This window comes from Hordeum vulgare, chromosome 3H (assembly GCF_904849725.1).
Source record: "Hordeum vulgare subsp. vulgare chromosome 3H, MorexV3_pseudomolecules_assembly, whole genome shotgun sequence".
NCBI lineage: Eukaryota > Viridiplantae > Streptophyta > Magnoliopsida > Poales > Poaceae > Hordeum > Hordeum vulgare.
In genome coordinates, this window is record NC_058520.1 from 280,411,216 (window position 1) to 280,422,323 (window position 11,108).

The following is an 11,108-nucleotide window of genomic DNA, read 5'->3' on the forward strand; positions in this document are numbered from 1 at the left end:
AGCTGAGACATGTGCGGTACGGAAGGCTTGCTTGAACTGCTCCCAAGTGACTCCAGCAATGGGGTATGTCGTGGTGTAGTTCTCCCACCATGCAGCTGCAGGGCCTTCAAGTTGATGCGCGGCAAAACGCACCTTCTCAGCTTCAGTACTACCAGAAGTGATAAGTTCACGCTCCATCTTGCGGAGCCAATCATCTGCCACTATGGGCTCAATGCTGCTGGAGAAAGTTGGAGGGTTCAACCTCAGGAAACGGGTGAGATTGTCGGCCTGGGGTGGATGATGGTTGTTACCATTGTTCTGGTTGTGGATGATCAGCTGCATCAGGGTGTTCTGTTGCTGAATCAACTGGGTGAGCTCCGGCGGAAAGTTGGAAGTAGGGGCGCGTCTCGGATGCATCTGATGTTTGTAGAGGGGTGAGATTAGCATAGAACAATGGTCTAAGAGTAATTACACTACCCATATGAAATGCAACAAACAAGTATCACACCACACATTTTATTCAACACCATCACAAAGGTTCACATGGGGATACAAAATTCGATAATCCTAAACATCGGCCTAAGCGTTTAACGATAAAGTAAATTTGGTGGTCTAGTCTAAGTGTCCTCCTCAGAAAATCATGGTGATGGGTCCTTCGGTGGAGCTTTCTTCATAGTCCTCGTCATTGCTGATCAAGGGGGCTACGTCACCTTCGGGATGAAGGTTCTCGCCCATGTCCAGTTCCTCCTCCAGGTATGCAACTCGAGTCTTCAGCTTCTCGATCCGCTCCAGAAAGTCCTTCACCTCCAGTTCATGCTCATAGTGGGCTTCCCGGGCTGCTTCTTCGAGTTCGAGTTCGCGGAGCGACAGTTGCTTGATCTTCCTGGCGTCCATGATCACACGATGCTCCAGAGTCCTGCTGTGCTTCTCCAAGGTCTGGGCATAAGACAGGAGAGCGTCCTTGGTCTTGCTTGAGATAATTTCTCCATCTTCGCTTCTCCGGGATACCGTGAATAGGTCTGGTGAAATAGGGCAGCCTTTGTACTCTTCCTTGATACGTCCGAGTGCACAGTGGACCGCCATGTCCCTTCCGAGAATCAAGTTGGGTGCGATGAACTTGAAATCCACCGGCTCAATGCGCGGCTCGAATGTCCTTCCTGGAACGTGCACCTCGATCCTGTAGCGTGAATCCTCCGGGTAAGACGAAGTCGGCTTCCCTGTGATAGTCGGCAGAGCAATCCTCAAGTCCTTGGTGATCTGTACCAGCTCCTTTCCGAAAGGCATAGTGGCGTCGGGCTGGCAAAACTCCGTGAACTTAACAGGGATGAAGGTGGCCATCTAAAACATTGGAAAATCGGAGAGAAGTCAGAAATGACCAGAAGAGGAAACAGAGGATTTATAGACATAAGAAAAAATAATTTTCTTCCTAAGGCTTTTCCATTCCTAGAGGTTACATCCTATGGTTAGCGTGTGCTCTCAATACCATTTCTATAGCGACCCGACTCAAGACGAGTCAAGTCTCTGGTGTTTCTGTACCATCCCAAGATCATGCTGGTACACACTCAGTACATCAATGAATATATCAAGAGTTCAATCACACAGTTTTGTTAATCGAAATCTCATAATGGGTACTTTATTACAATAAAGGATTACAATAAAGTGGCTGAAGGCCATCTCATGAGATATCTAACGAAGACTAGCGGAAGCATCAGGTAGACGAGTCCATCCGACTCCAGGGCATGTCGCTGAGCGTAGATCGTAGCCTCACTCCTGGTCGAAAAAGTACTCTGCAACATGATACATTGCAGCCGTGTAGGTCAGCATATGGAATATGCCGGCAAGTCATCAAAGAGAGGAGTAAAATAATAATCAACTATCTCTACATGCATATTTGGCCGGTGGGGCTATAAGTTTTGCATAAAGCCAATTTTATCCTACAACAAGAGGAGCTGGAAGCAAAATATTACTACATTGTTTGTTGTTAACGAGATGGTTCTGCCAACCAATTCTCATACCCGAGTTGTTGTTAACACCTACATCATTATTAAGTTGTGTCGAGAGTTCAGGGGAATTTCAATGCCTTCGGCTCAAGTTGTCCATGACCGTGGACACGGCTAATCGATCAGGTTGGGCACTCTGCAAAGTTTTGCACACGTTCCCCACAAGATTTGATCGCCTCCGTGTATGTCCTCGCACTTCTGGGTGTTTGAAGACCGGATGATCAAAACATGGTCTTTCAACGGGTCCCTCTGAATCCCTGTCGGTGCCCATCCATTCCTATCGTTCTTCTACATCTGCTAGCACCGCCTGTCCAGAGTCGCCGCGTTGTCCAACCAAGCCAGAGCCCATAATGACTTGTGGCTGTGGAGGTAAGCCTTGAGTCTTGAAGTCTCCGTCCGTCTCTTCGAGCCTGGGTGAAGCTTTGCGCAGGATATCATGGGGTCTCCAGCATCCCAGGTCATCCACTGGGTTCTCCAGGGAGCCGATCAACCATCCTTCACCCATAGTTGCATTGCGTCCAAGGTCTTGAAAATCTTGTCTTAACCGGTCTTGATTATTTAATCAACCTTGCATCACTCGTGTTATGCACTCAACCGAAATCCCGTCTACTCAAGCATAGCAATAAGAAAATTTTCGTCCCGGGGCCAAGTATCGGGGTTGTTGTGTGCCTACCACATGATACTACAAACTATACTAAAATTTCCAAGTATCTAAGCAACATGCAATTGGGCAAAGAAAGGTGAAACTACCATGCATCGTAAAACATAGGAAAATAGCATGATCAAAATGACTTGCCTTGATGATAGTTGTCTTGATCGAGCACTTCTAAGTAACACGCTTCGCACTCCGGGTGATCTACCGATACAAACAAATACACACCATAAGCACTACAATCAATCAACAAGAAAAAAAAAATAACCTAACAAGTAAAAGTTTGCTATGGCCTAAGTGAAAGAATTCAATACACGTCACTAAGGCAGAAACTTGTTTCTATTAAAAACCCAAGTAAAAAATATTTGTAAATTTTTGAAACTTCTACCACAGTAAGATATAATCACTAGGAAGCAGTAGCAAAAAGAATCAACTCAAAATCATTTTTAAGCTCCTGGAATAAGCAAAACAAGGTTTAAATTAAATATGATCTAATTCAAATTTGAAACATTCAAACATAGACAAATGATATGTTTTTAAAAACTACAGAAACATTGGGATCTACTGGAACAAGAATCAACATCTTTGGACTTCGGGATCAAAAGCTATGGTCAAAACAAAACTGAAACTTTGCTGATTTTGGAACTAAACAGAGGAATAAATCAAATACTAACAGGCATGTGGCGCTCACTGATTGGCTAAGGGGTGAGTGCTGCGTAGCTAATCCAAAGAATGCTCGCAAAGTAAAGAAAAACTGCTCGGCTAACTAATACTAATAGAAAACCGAACGGTTTTCTTAACAAAACCGAAGGGTTACCTACTTCTAATCTAGTGCATAGGTGTAGGATCCAACGGTGGAGGAGGGGTGGGAAACTCACCGGCGTGGAGATGAACTCCGGCAGTGCGTGGGGGCGGCCGAAGGTGGTGGAGGTGGCTCCGGTGAGTCCCGTCGGCGGCCGAAGGCTTCGGGAGGCGGCGGTGAAGGTCCCACGTCCAGTGGCGGCGGCGGCGAGGCGAGGGGGGGCTCGGGGTGGTGTAGTGGCGCGGCCGGAGTTGGCCGAGCTCGGTTGCTTGCCGGCGAGGTGCAGCAGGGGGCTTGGGGGCGGCGGGACGGCGCTGCGATGCGAGGAACGGGGTGCGGGCGGCCGGGGCAGTATTTATAGGCGGGGTGGGGCGCTCGGGAGGGAAGGGACAGGGGGATCGGAGTGGATCCCGGCGAACCTGGGGACTCGGGCTCGGGCTCAGTTTTGGAAAGGGAGAGAGGCGAGAGGAGGAAGGAGATGACCGAGCTGGGGTGGGTTTCGGCCAGGGGGCCCGCTGGCAGTGAGAGGGAGAGGGGCGCTGGGGCGTGTGGCCACCCGATCCGAAAGGGGATCAGGATCCCGGGTCTTGTGGGATTCGGCCCACTGCTATAAAGCGTCGGCTGCGGTTCCATTAAAAAAACGTTTTCCTATTTTAATCTTTTTCCGAAACAGAGACAAAAAGGGAATAAAAGGGAAAAAAATATTTAATATGGGGTATTATATACCAAAAAAAATCAGAAAAATATCCTCTACTCGATTAACATTTTTCCAAAGCAAAAATAAAAACTTTTAAAAAATGTTTTTTTTCCAGAATCCCCTAAATGCTTTATTTCTTTTTGCAAATATTCTCATGATAAAACTTTGGATTTCTTGGCTCCAAATATTTCAGAAATGCCCCGCACTTTGGAGGGTCATTTTCCTCCGCTCTCTCTCTTGCGTGCAAGAGATTATTTTCCCGGCATTTCTCGTGTGAGGAAAAATAGAAAAGCAAAAACCGAAGTCGAAAGAATTCAAATGCCAACTTTATTTCAATCAATATGCATAGATGCTTAGCTACAATGTGAAACATTCCCTATTAGGAAAATTGGGATGTTACATTGTTGTTATTGTTGTTCTTGTTCTTGTTCTTGTTCTTGTTCTTGTTGTTGTTGTTGTTGTCGTTGTTCTTGTGTAACATCCCAAAATTTTGAATTTTGGAATGTTAATATAATTATTAGATTGATTGTTAGTTTATGTGCTGAGTGACTGAAACTCGTGTGATATTTGAAACTTTTCAAAACTTTTGAAAGAGAGGGAATAAAATGACTTTCCCCTTCTCCGGTAAATTCAAACTCAAACTTTTAAAAGCAACGAGAGAAGATGACATGACTTCTTCAACTATAAAGAATTTGAACAGAGATGTTTGCACTCGAATTTCCTTGCATTTCCATTCGTTTTTCTTCGTGCAACAAAATGTCGGGAAATGCATTCTGTCAAAAAGAAAAGAGCGGAGGAACATGACCCTCAAATACCCGGGCATTTTGAATTTTATTTGCAACCTCAAATTTAGAGGATCATTTGATTTTTTTTTTTGCAAAAAGAAATAAACATTTTAAGGATTTTGGAAAAAAAAATTCTAAAGTTTTTATTTTGGCTTTAGAAATTTTTTATTTGGGTAGAGATTTATTTTCTCATTTTTTTATATAATGGCATATATAAATGTATTGATTTATTTTATTTCTTTGGCTTTTATATTTTTCTGTTTGGAAAAAAAAAGGGAAAAATCTTTTTTTTCTTTTAACCTGGCCCGAGCCTCTTTTTTTTCCTGGGATCAAATCCCTTGAATCCAGCCACCGCCTCTTCCCTGCCTTTTTTTCCCTCCCCAAGTCCCTCCACGTCACCTCCCTTCTTCTTCTTTCTCCCTCCCCCTTCCTATTCTACAGCGAGCCACTTCTCCCAGGAAAACGTGGCACCTCTCCCTGATTTCTCTCCCTCTCTTACCTTCCCCCTGTCTCTGCCCAGCACGCCACAGCCCCACCAGACCGAGCCTCTCTCTCCCCGTCACTTTCCTTCTTCCTCCCCTCCTCTCTTTTCCTTCTCTGCCCAATGCCGAGACAGACCCCTTCTCCCACGGGATCCTCTCCCCGTTTCTCCCTCTCCCTTCCATAGCACCTCCCTCCACCAGCCTATATAAGCGCCGCCCCCCTAGCCGACCACGACCCCAACCCTCTTCGCACCGCCGCCGCCTCCCTCTCACCTCGCCGCCGCCCTAGCCGCTGCACCACCCCGCAGCAGCAGCAGCAACTGCCCCAGCGCCCCTTGCCACCCCCTACACCCGAGCCCCACCTCGCCACCCGAGCCCTCTCACTCCGCCGCCGCCGTCCCCGCCGAGGAGGAGTACCCTCGCCGCCACCCCACCCCGTCCCCTCGCCGCCCGCTCGCAGGAGCAGAAGCAGCAGCGAGCTGCACCACGTCCGCACCACCCTCCAGGAGCCTCGCCCTGGAGCGCCCTGTCGAGCCCCTCCGTCTTCCTCGAGCGCCCCCCCCCCCCCCCCCCGAGGAGGAGCACCCCACCGCTGCCTCCCAACGTCCCCACCTCCACCGGAGCTCCCTCCTCGCCGGCCATCTTCCTCCATCGCCGGTGCAACACCCTCGAGCAGCAGGTAGCCTCCCTTTCTCTCGCTAGTTTGCATGCACTCTATTTTTAGCCATTAGATCTTCAAGCAACGGTTCAGATTAGAACTTCTGTACCTCTTCGGTTTATCCCAGAAAACCAGTGGTTTTTAGATCACTTATGTTTAACCAGTAGTTTTTTAGAGATAGGCCGTTTGCTCCAAACCGAGAAACAAACAGCAACCGCAGCTTGCCACGTGTTAGTACTAGTAGTAGTAGTTTTTCTGTTTTGACTGCAAAAATAGAAGCTTTCAATTTTGTTTTGGCCACAACGTTTGATCCTGAAGTCCAATGACATTGATTCGTTTTCCAGTGGCTCACAAATTTCCTGTAGTTTTTGAAAACTTATAATTTGTCTATGTTTGAAATTTTCAAATATAAGTTAGATCAGATTTAGTTTAAACCTTGTTTTGCCTGTTCCAGGAGTTTAAAAATAGCTTTTAATTTGATTCTTTTTGGCACTGATCACTAGTGATCTTATTTATCAGTGGTAAAAATTTAAGATTTGTTTGAGTATTTTAGCTCACTGTTTCATGTGAAACAATTTCTGCTTCACCTCTTTTGAGATTTCGGCTAATTCATTTCTACTTTTGTTTTAAAATATTTTGTTTATTTTTTCAGAAATATTTTTATTGTTTTGTTTATGTTAGTTAACAGTAGTTTTGCAACAAGTTTTTATTTTAGTTTTATTTGTTTTTATGAAAACAATTCTAGGTCCGTAGTAACGTGCAATTGTTTTCACCGTTGTTTCAAATCCCGTTTGGGAATACTTTCAAAAGGTTTTGTGAAAAACACTTTATTTTATCTTAGTTAGATTTATATCTTAGTTCCTTGTTATTATTTTCTGTTAGACAAAATCATTTAGTGTTTGACGTAGTAGAAGACTCTCTAGTCTTATTTGAAGTTTCTTTCGGAATTCCTATTCGCTCTCTCTTTTGTTTTGATTGCTAGAATGATTGCTAGTATGAGTGCTTATGTGAATGTTATGTTTTCTATATAGATATTCATCGGAGAGTGACGAGTAGTCTATCAAGTTATTTTCTCGAGAAATTCTTCTTCGTCAACATCACAGGCAAGTCACTTTGATCATACTATCACCTATGTTTTTATGCATTGTAGTTCTACCATCCTATGCCCAATTGCATGCTGCCTAGGTACTTGGAAACTTTAGTGTAAGTTGTAGTATCATGTGGTAGGAACACAACAACCCCGACACTTGGCCCCGGGACGACAATGTTATATTTGTTATGCTTAAGTAGACGGGTTATCGGTTGAGTGTATACCACGAGTGATGCAAGGATGATATAATAATCAAGACCGGACTAAGACAAGATTTTTCAAGACCTCGGACGCAATGCAACACTGGGTGAAGGACGGTTGATCGGCTCCCTGGAAAACCCAGTGGATGCCCGGGATGCTGGAGAGGCCATGTCATCCTGCGGAAAGCTTCACCCAGGCTCAAAGAGACGGATGGCTATTTTCAAGACCCAAGGCTTACCTGCACAGCCACAAGTCATTATGGGATCTGGCTTGGTTGGACAACGCGGCGACTCTGGACAGGCGGTGCTAGCAGATGTAGACGAAAGGTAGGAATGGATGGGCAACGACAGGGATTTAGAGGGACCCGTTGAAAGACCATGTTTTGATCATCCGGTCTTCAAACACCCTGAAGTGCGAGGTCATACTCGGAGGCGATCAAATCTTGTGGGGAACATGGGCAAAACTCTGTAGAGTACTCAAACCTAATCGATTAGCCGTGTCCACGGTCATGGACAACTTGAGCCAAAGGAACTGAAGTTATCTGGATTTCTCAACAGCATTATATATATTTGATGAGGGTAATTATTGACAACTCGGGTACGAGAATTGGTTGGCGGAACCATCTCGTTAACAACAAACCTTGTAGTTGTTGGGCAACGTCGCATGGGAAACAAAAATTTTCCTACTCGCACGAAGACCTATCATGGTGATGTCCATCTACGAGAGGGGATGAGTGAGCTACGTACCCTTGTAGATCGTACAACAGAAGCGTTAGTGAATGCAGTTGATGTAGTGGAACGTCCTCACGTCCCTCGATCTGCCCCGCGAACAATCCCGCGATCAGTCCCACGATCTAGTACCGAACGGACGGCACCTCCGCGTTCAGCACACGTACAGCTCGACGATGATCTCGGCCTTCTTGATCCAGCAAGAGAGACGGAGAGGTAGAAGAGTTCTCCGGCAGCGTGACGGTGCTCGGAGGTTGGTGATGACCTTGTCTCAGCAGGGCTCCGCCCGAGCTCTGCAGGAACGCGATCTAGAGGAAAAACCGTGGAGGTATGTGGTCGGGCTGCCGTGGAAAAGTCGTCTCAAATCAGCCCCAATACCTCCGTATATATAGGTGGGAGGGAGGGGACCTTGCCTTGGGGCTCAAGGAGACCCAAGGGGGTCGGCCGAGTCCAAGGGGGGAAGGCTCCCCCCCCCCAAACCGAGTTGGACTTGGTTTGGTGGGTGGGAGTCCTTCCCTTCCTTCCCACCTCCCTTTTTTTTCTTTCTCTTTGATTTTTCTTTGTATGGCGCAAAGGGCCCTTTTGGGCTGTCCCACCAGCCCACTAAGGGCTGGTGCGCCACCCTTATGGCCTATGGGCTTCCCCGGGGTGGGTTGCCCCCCCCCCCCGGCGAACTCCCGGAACCCATTCGTCATTCCCGGTATATTCCCGGTAACTCCGAAAACCTTCCGGTAATCAAATGAGGTCATCCTATATATCAATCTTCGTTTCCGGACCATTCCGGAAACCCTCGTGACGTCCGTGATCTCATCCAGGACTCCGAACAACATTCGGTAACCAACCATATAACTCAAATACGCATAAAACAACGTCGAACCTTAAGTGTGCAGACCCTACGGGTTCGAGAACTATGTAGACATGACCCGAAAGACTCCTCGGTCAATATCCAATAGCGGGACCTGGATGCCCATATTGGATCCTATATATTCTATGAAGATCTTATCGTTTGAACCTCAGTGCCAAGGATTCATATAATCCCGTATGTCATTCCCTTTGTCCTTCGGTATGTTACTTGACCGAGATTCGATCGTCAGTATCCGCATACCTATTTCAATCTCGTTTACCGGCAAGTCTCTTTACTCGTTCCATAATACAAGATCCCGTAACTTACACTAAGTCACATTGCTTGCAAGGCTTGTGTGTGATGTTGTATTACCGAGTAGGCCCCAAGATACCTCTCCATCACACGGAGTGACAAATCCCAGTCTCGATCCATACTAACTCAACGAACACCTTCGGAGATACCTGTAGAGCATCTTTATAGTCACCCAGTTACATTGCGACGTTTGATACACACAAAGCATTCCTCCGGTGTCCGTGAGTTATATGATCTCATGGTCATAGGAAAACAGTAGCAACAAAATGACACGATCAACATGCTACGTCTATTAGTTTGGGTCTAGTCCATCACATGATTCTCCTAATGATGTGATCCCGTTATCAAGTGACAACACTTGCCTATGGCCAGGAAACCTTAACCATCTTTGATCAACGAGCTAGTCAACTAGAGGCTTACTAGGGACAGTGTTTTGTCTATGTATCCACACAAGTATTGTGTTTCCAATCAATACAATTATAGCATGGATAATAAACGATTATCATGAAGTAAGAAATATAATAATAACTAAATTATTATTGCCTCTAGGGCATATTTCCAATAGTATCCCACTTGCACTAGAGTCAATAATCTAGTTCACATCACCATGAGATTCCAACGAATCCAACACCCATATAGTTATGGGGTCTGATCACATCTTGCTCGGGAGAGAGGTTTTAGTCAAGGGTTCTGAAACTTTCAGATCCGTGCGTTCTTTACAAATATTTATGTCATCTTATAGATGCTGCTACTACATGCTATTCGGAAATGCTCCAAATATCTACTCTACTATACGAATCCGTTTCACTACTCATAGTTATTCGGATTAGTGTCAAAGCTTGCATCGACGTAACCCTTTACGAAGAACTCTTTAACCACCTCCATAATCGAGAAAAATTCCTTAGTCCATTAGTTACTAAGGATAAATTTTGACCGCTACTAGTGATTCAATCATGGATCACTCTCTGTACCTCTCAACATACTTTGAGTCAAGGCACACATCAGGTGCGGTACACAGCATGGCATACTTTAGATTCTATGGCTAAGGCATAGAAGACGACCTTCGTCTATTCTCTTTATTCTGCCGTGGTCGGGTTTTGTGTCTTACTCAAATTCACACCTTACAACGCAACCAAGAACTCCTTCTTTACTGATCTATTTTGAACTCCTTCAAAAACTTGTCAAGGCATGCATCTTGTTCAAACTTCTATTAAGCGCTTTCGATCTATCTCCATAGATCTTTGATGCTCAACGTTCAAGTAGCGCAATCTAGGTATTCCTTTGAAAAACTCCTTTCAAACAACCTTGTATGCTTTACAGAAATTCTACATTACTTCTGATCCACAATATGTCAACCACATATACTTATCAGAAATTCTATAGTGCTCCCACTCACTTCTTGGGAAATACAAGTTTCTTATAAACCTTGTACACACCCAAAATCTTTGATCATATTATCAAAGTGTATTTTCCAACTCCGAGATGCTTGCACCAGTCCATTGAAGGATCACTGGAGCTTGTATACTTGCTAGTATCTTTAGGATCGACAAAACCTTCTGGTTGTATCACATACAATGTTTGCTCAACAAAACCGTCGAGAAAACAATGTTTTGACATCCTACGTGCAATATTTCATAAATAATGCATCAACAACTAACATAATTCTAACAGACCTTTAGCGTCGCTACGAGTGAGAAAGTCTCATCATAGTCAACTGTTTGATCTTGTCGAAAACATCTTTGCGACAAGTCGAGCTTTTCTTAATAGTGACTTATCACCATCATCGTCTGTCTTTTTTTAAAGATCCATCTTTACTCAATAGGATTATGACCATCAAGTAGTTCTTTCAAAGTCTACACTTTGTTTTCATACATGGAT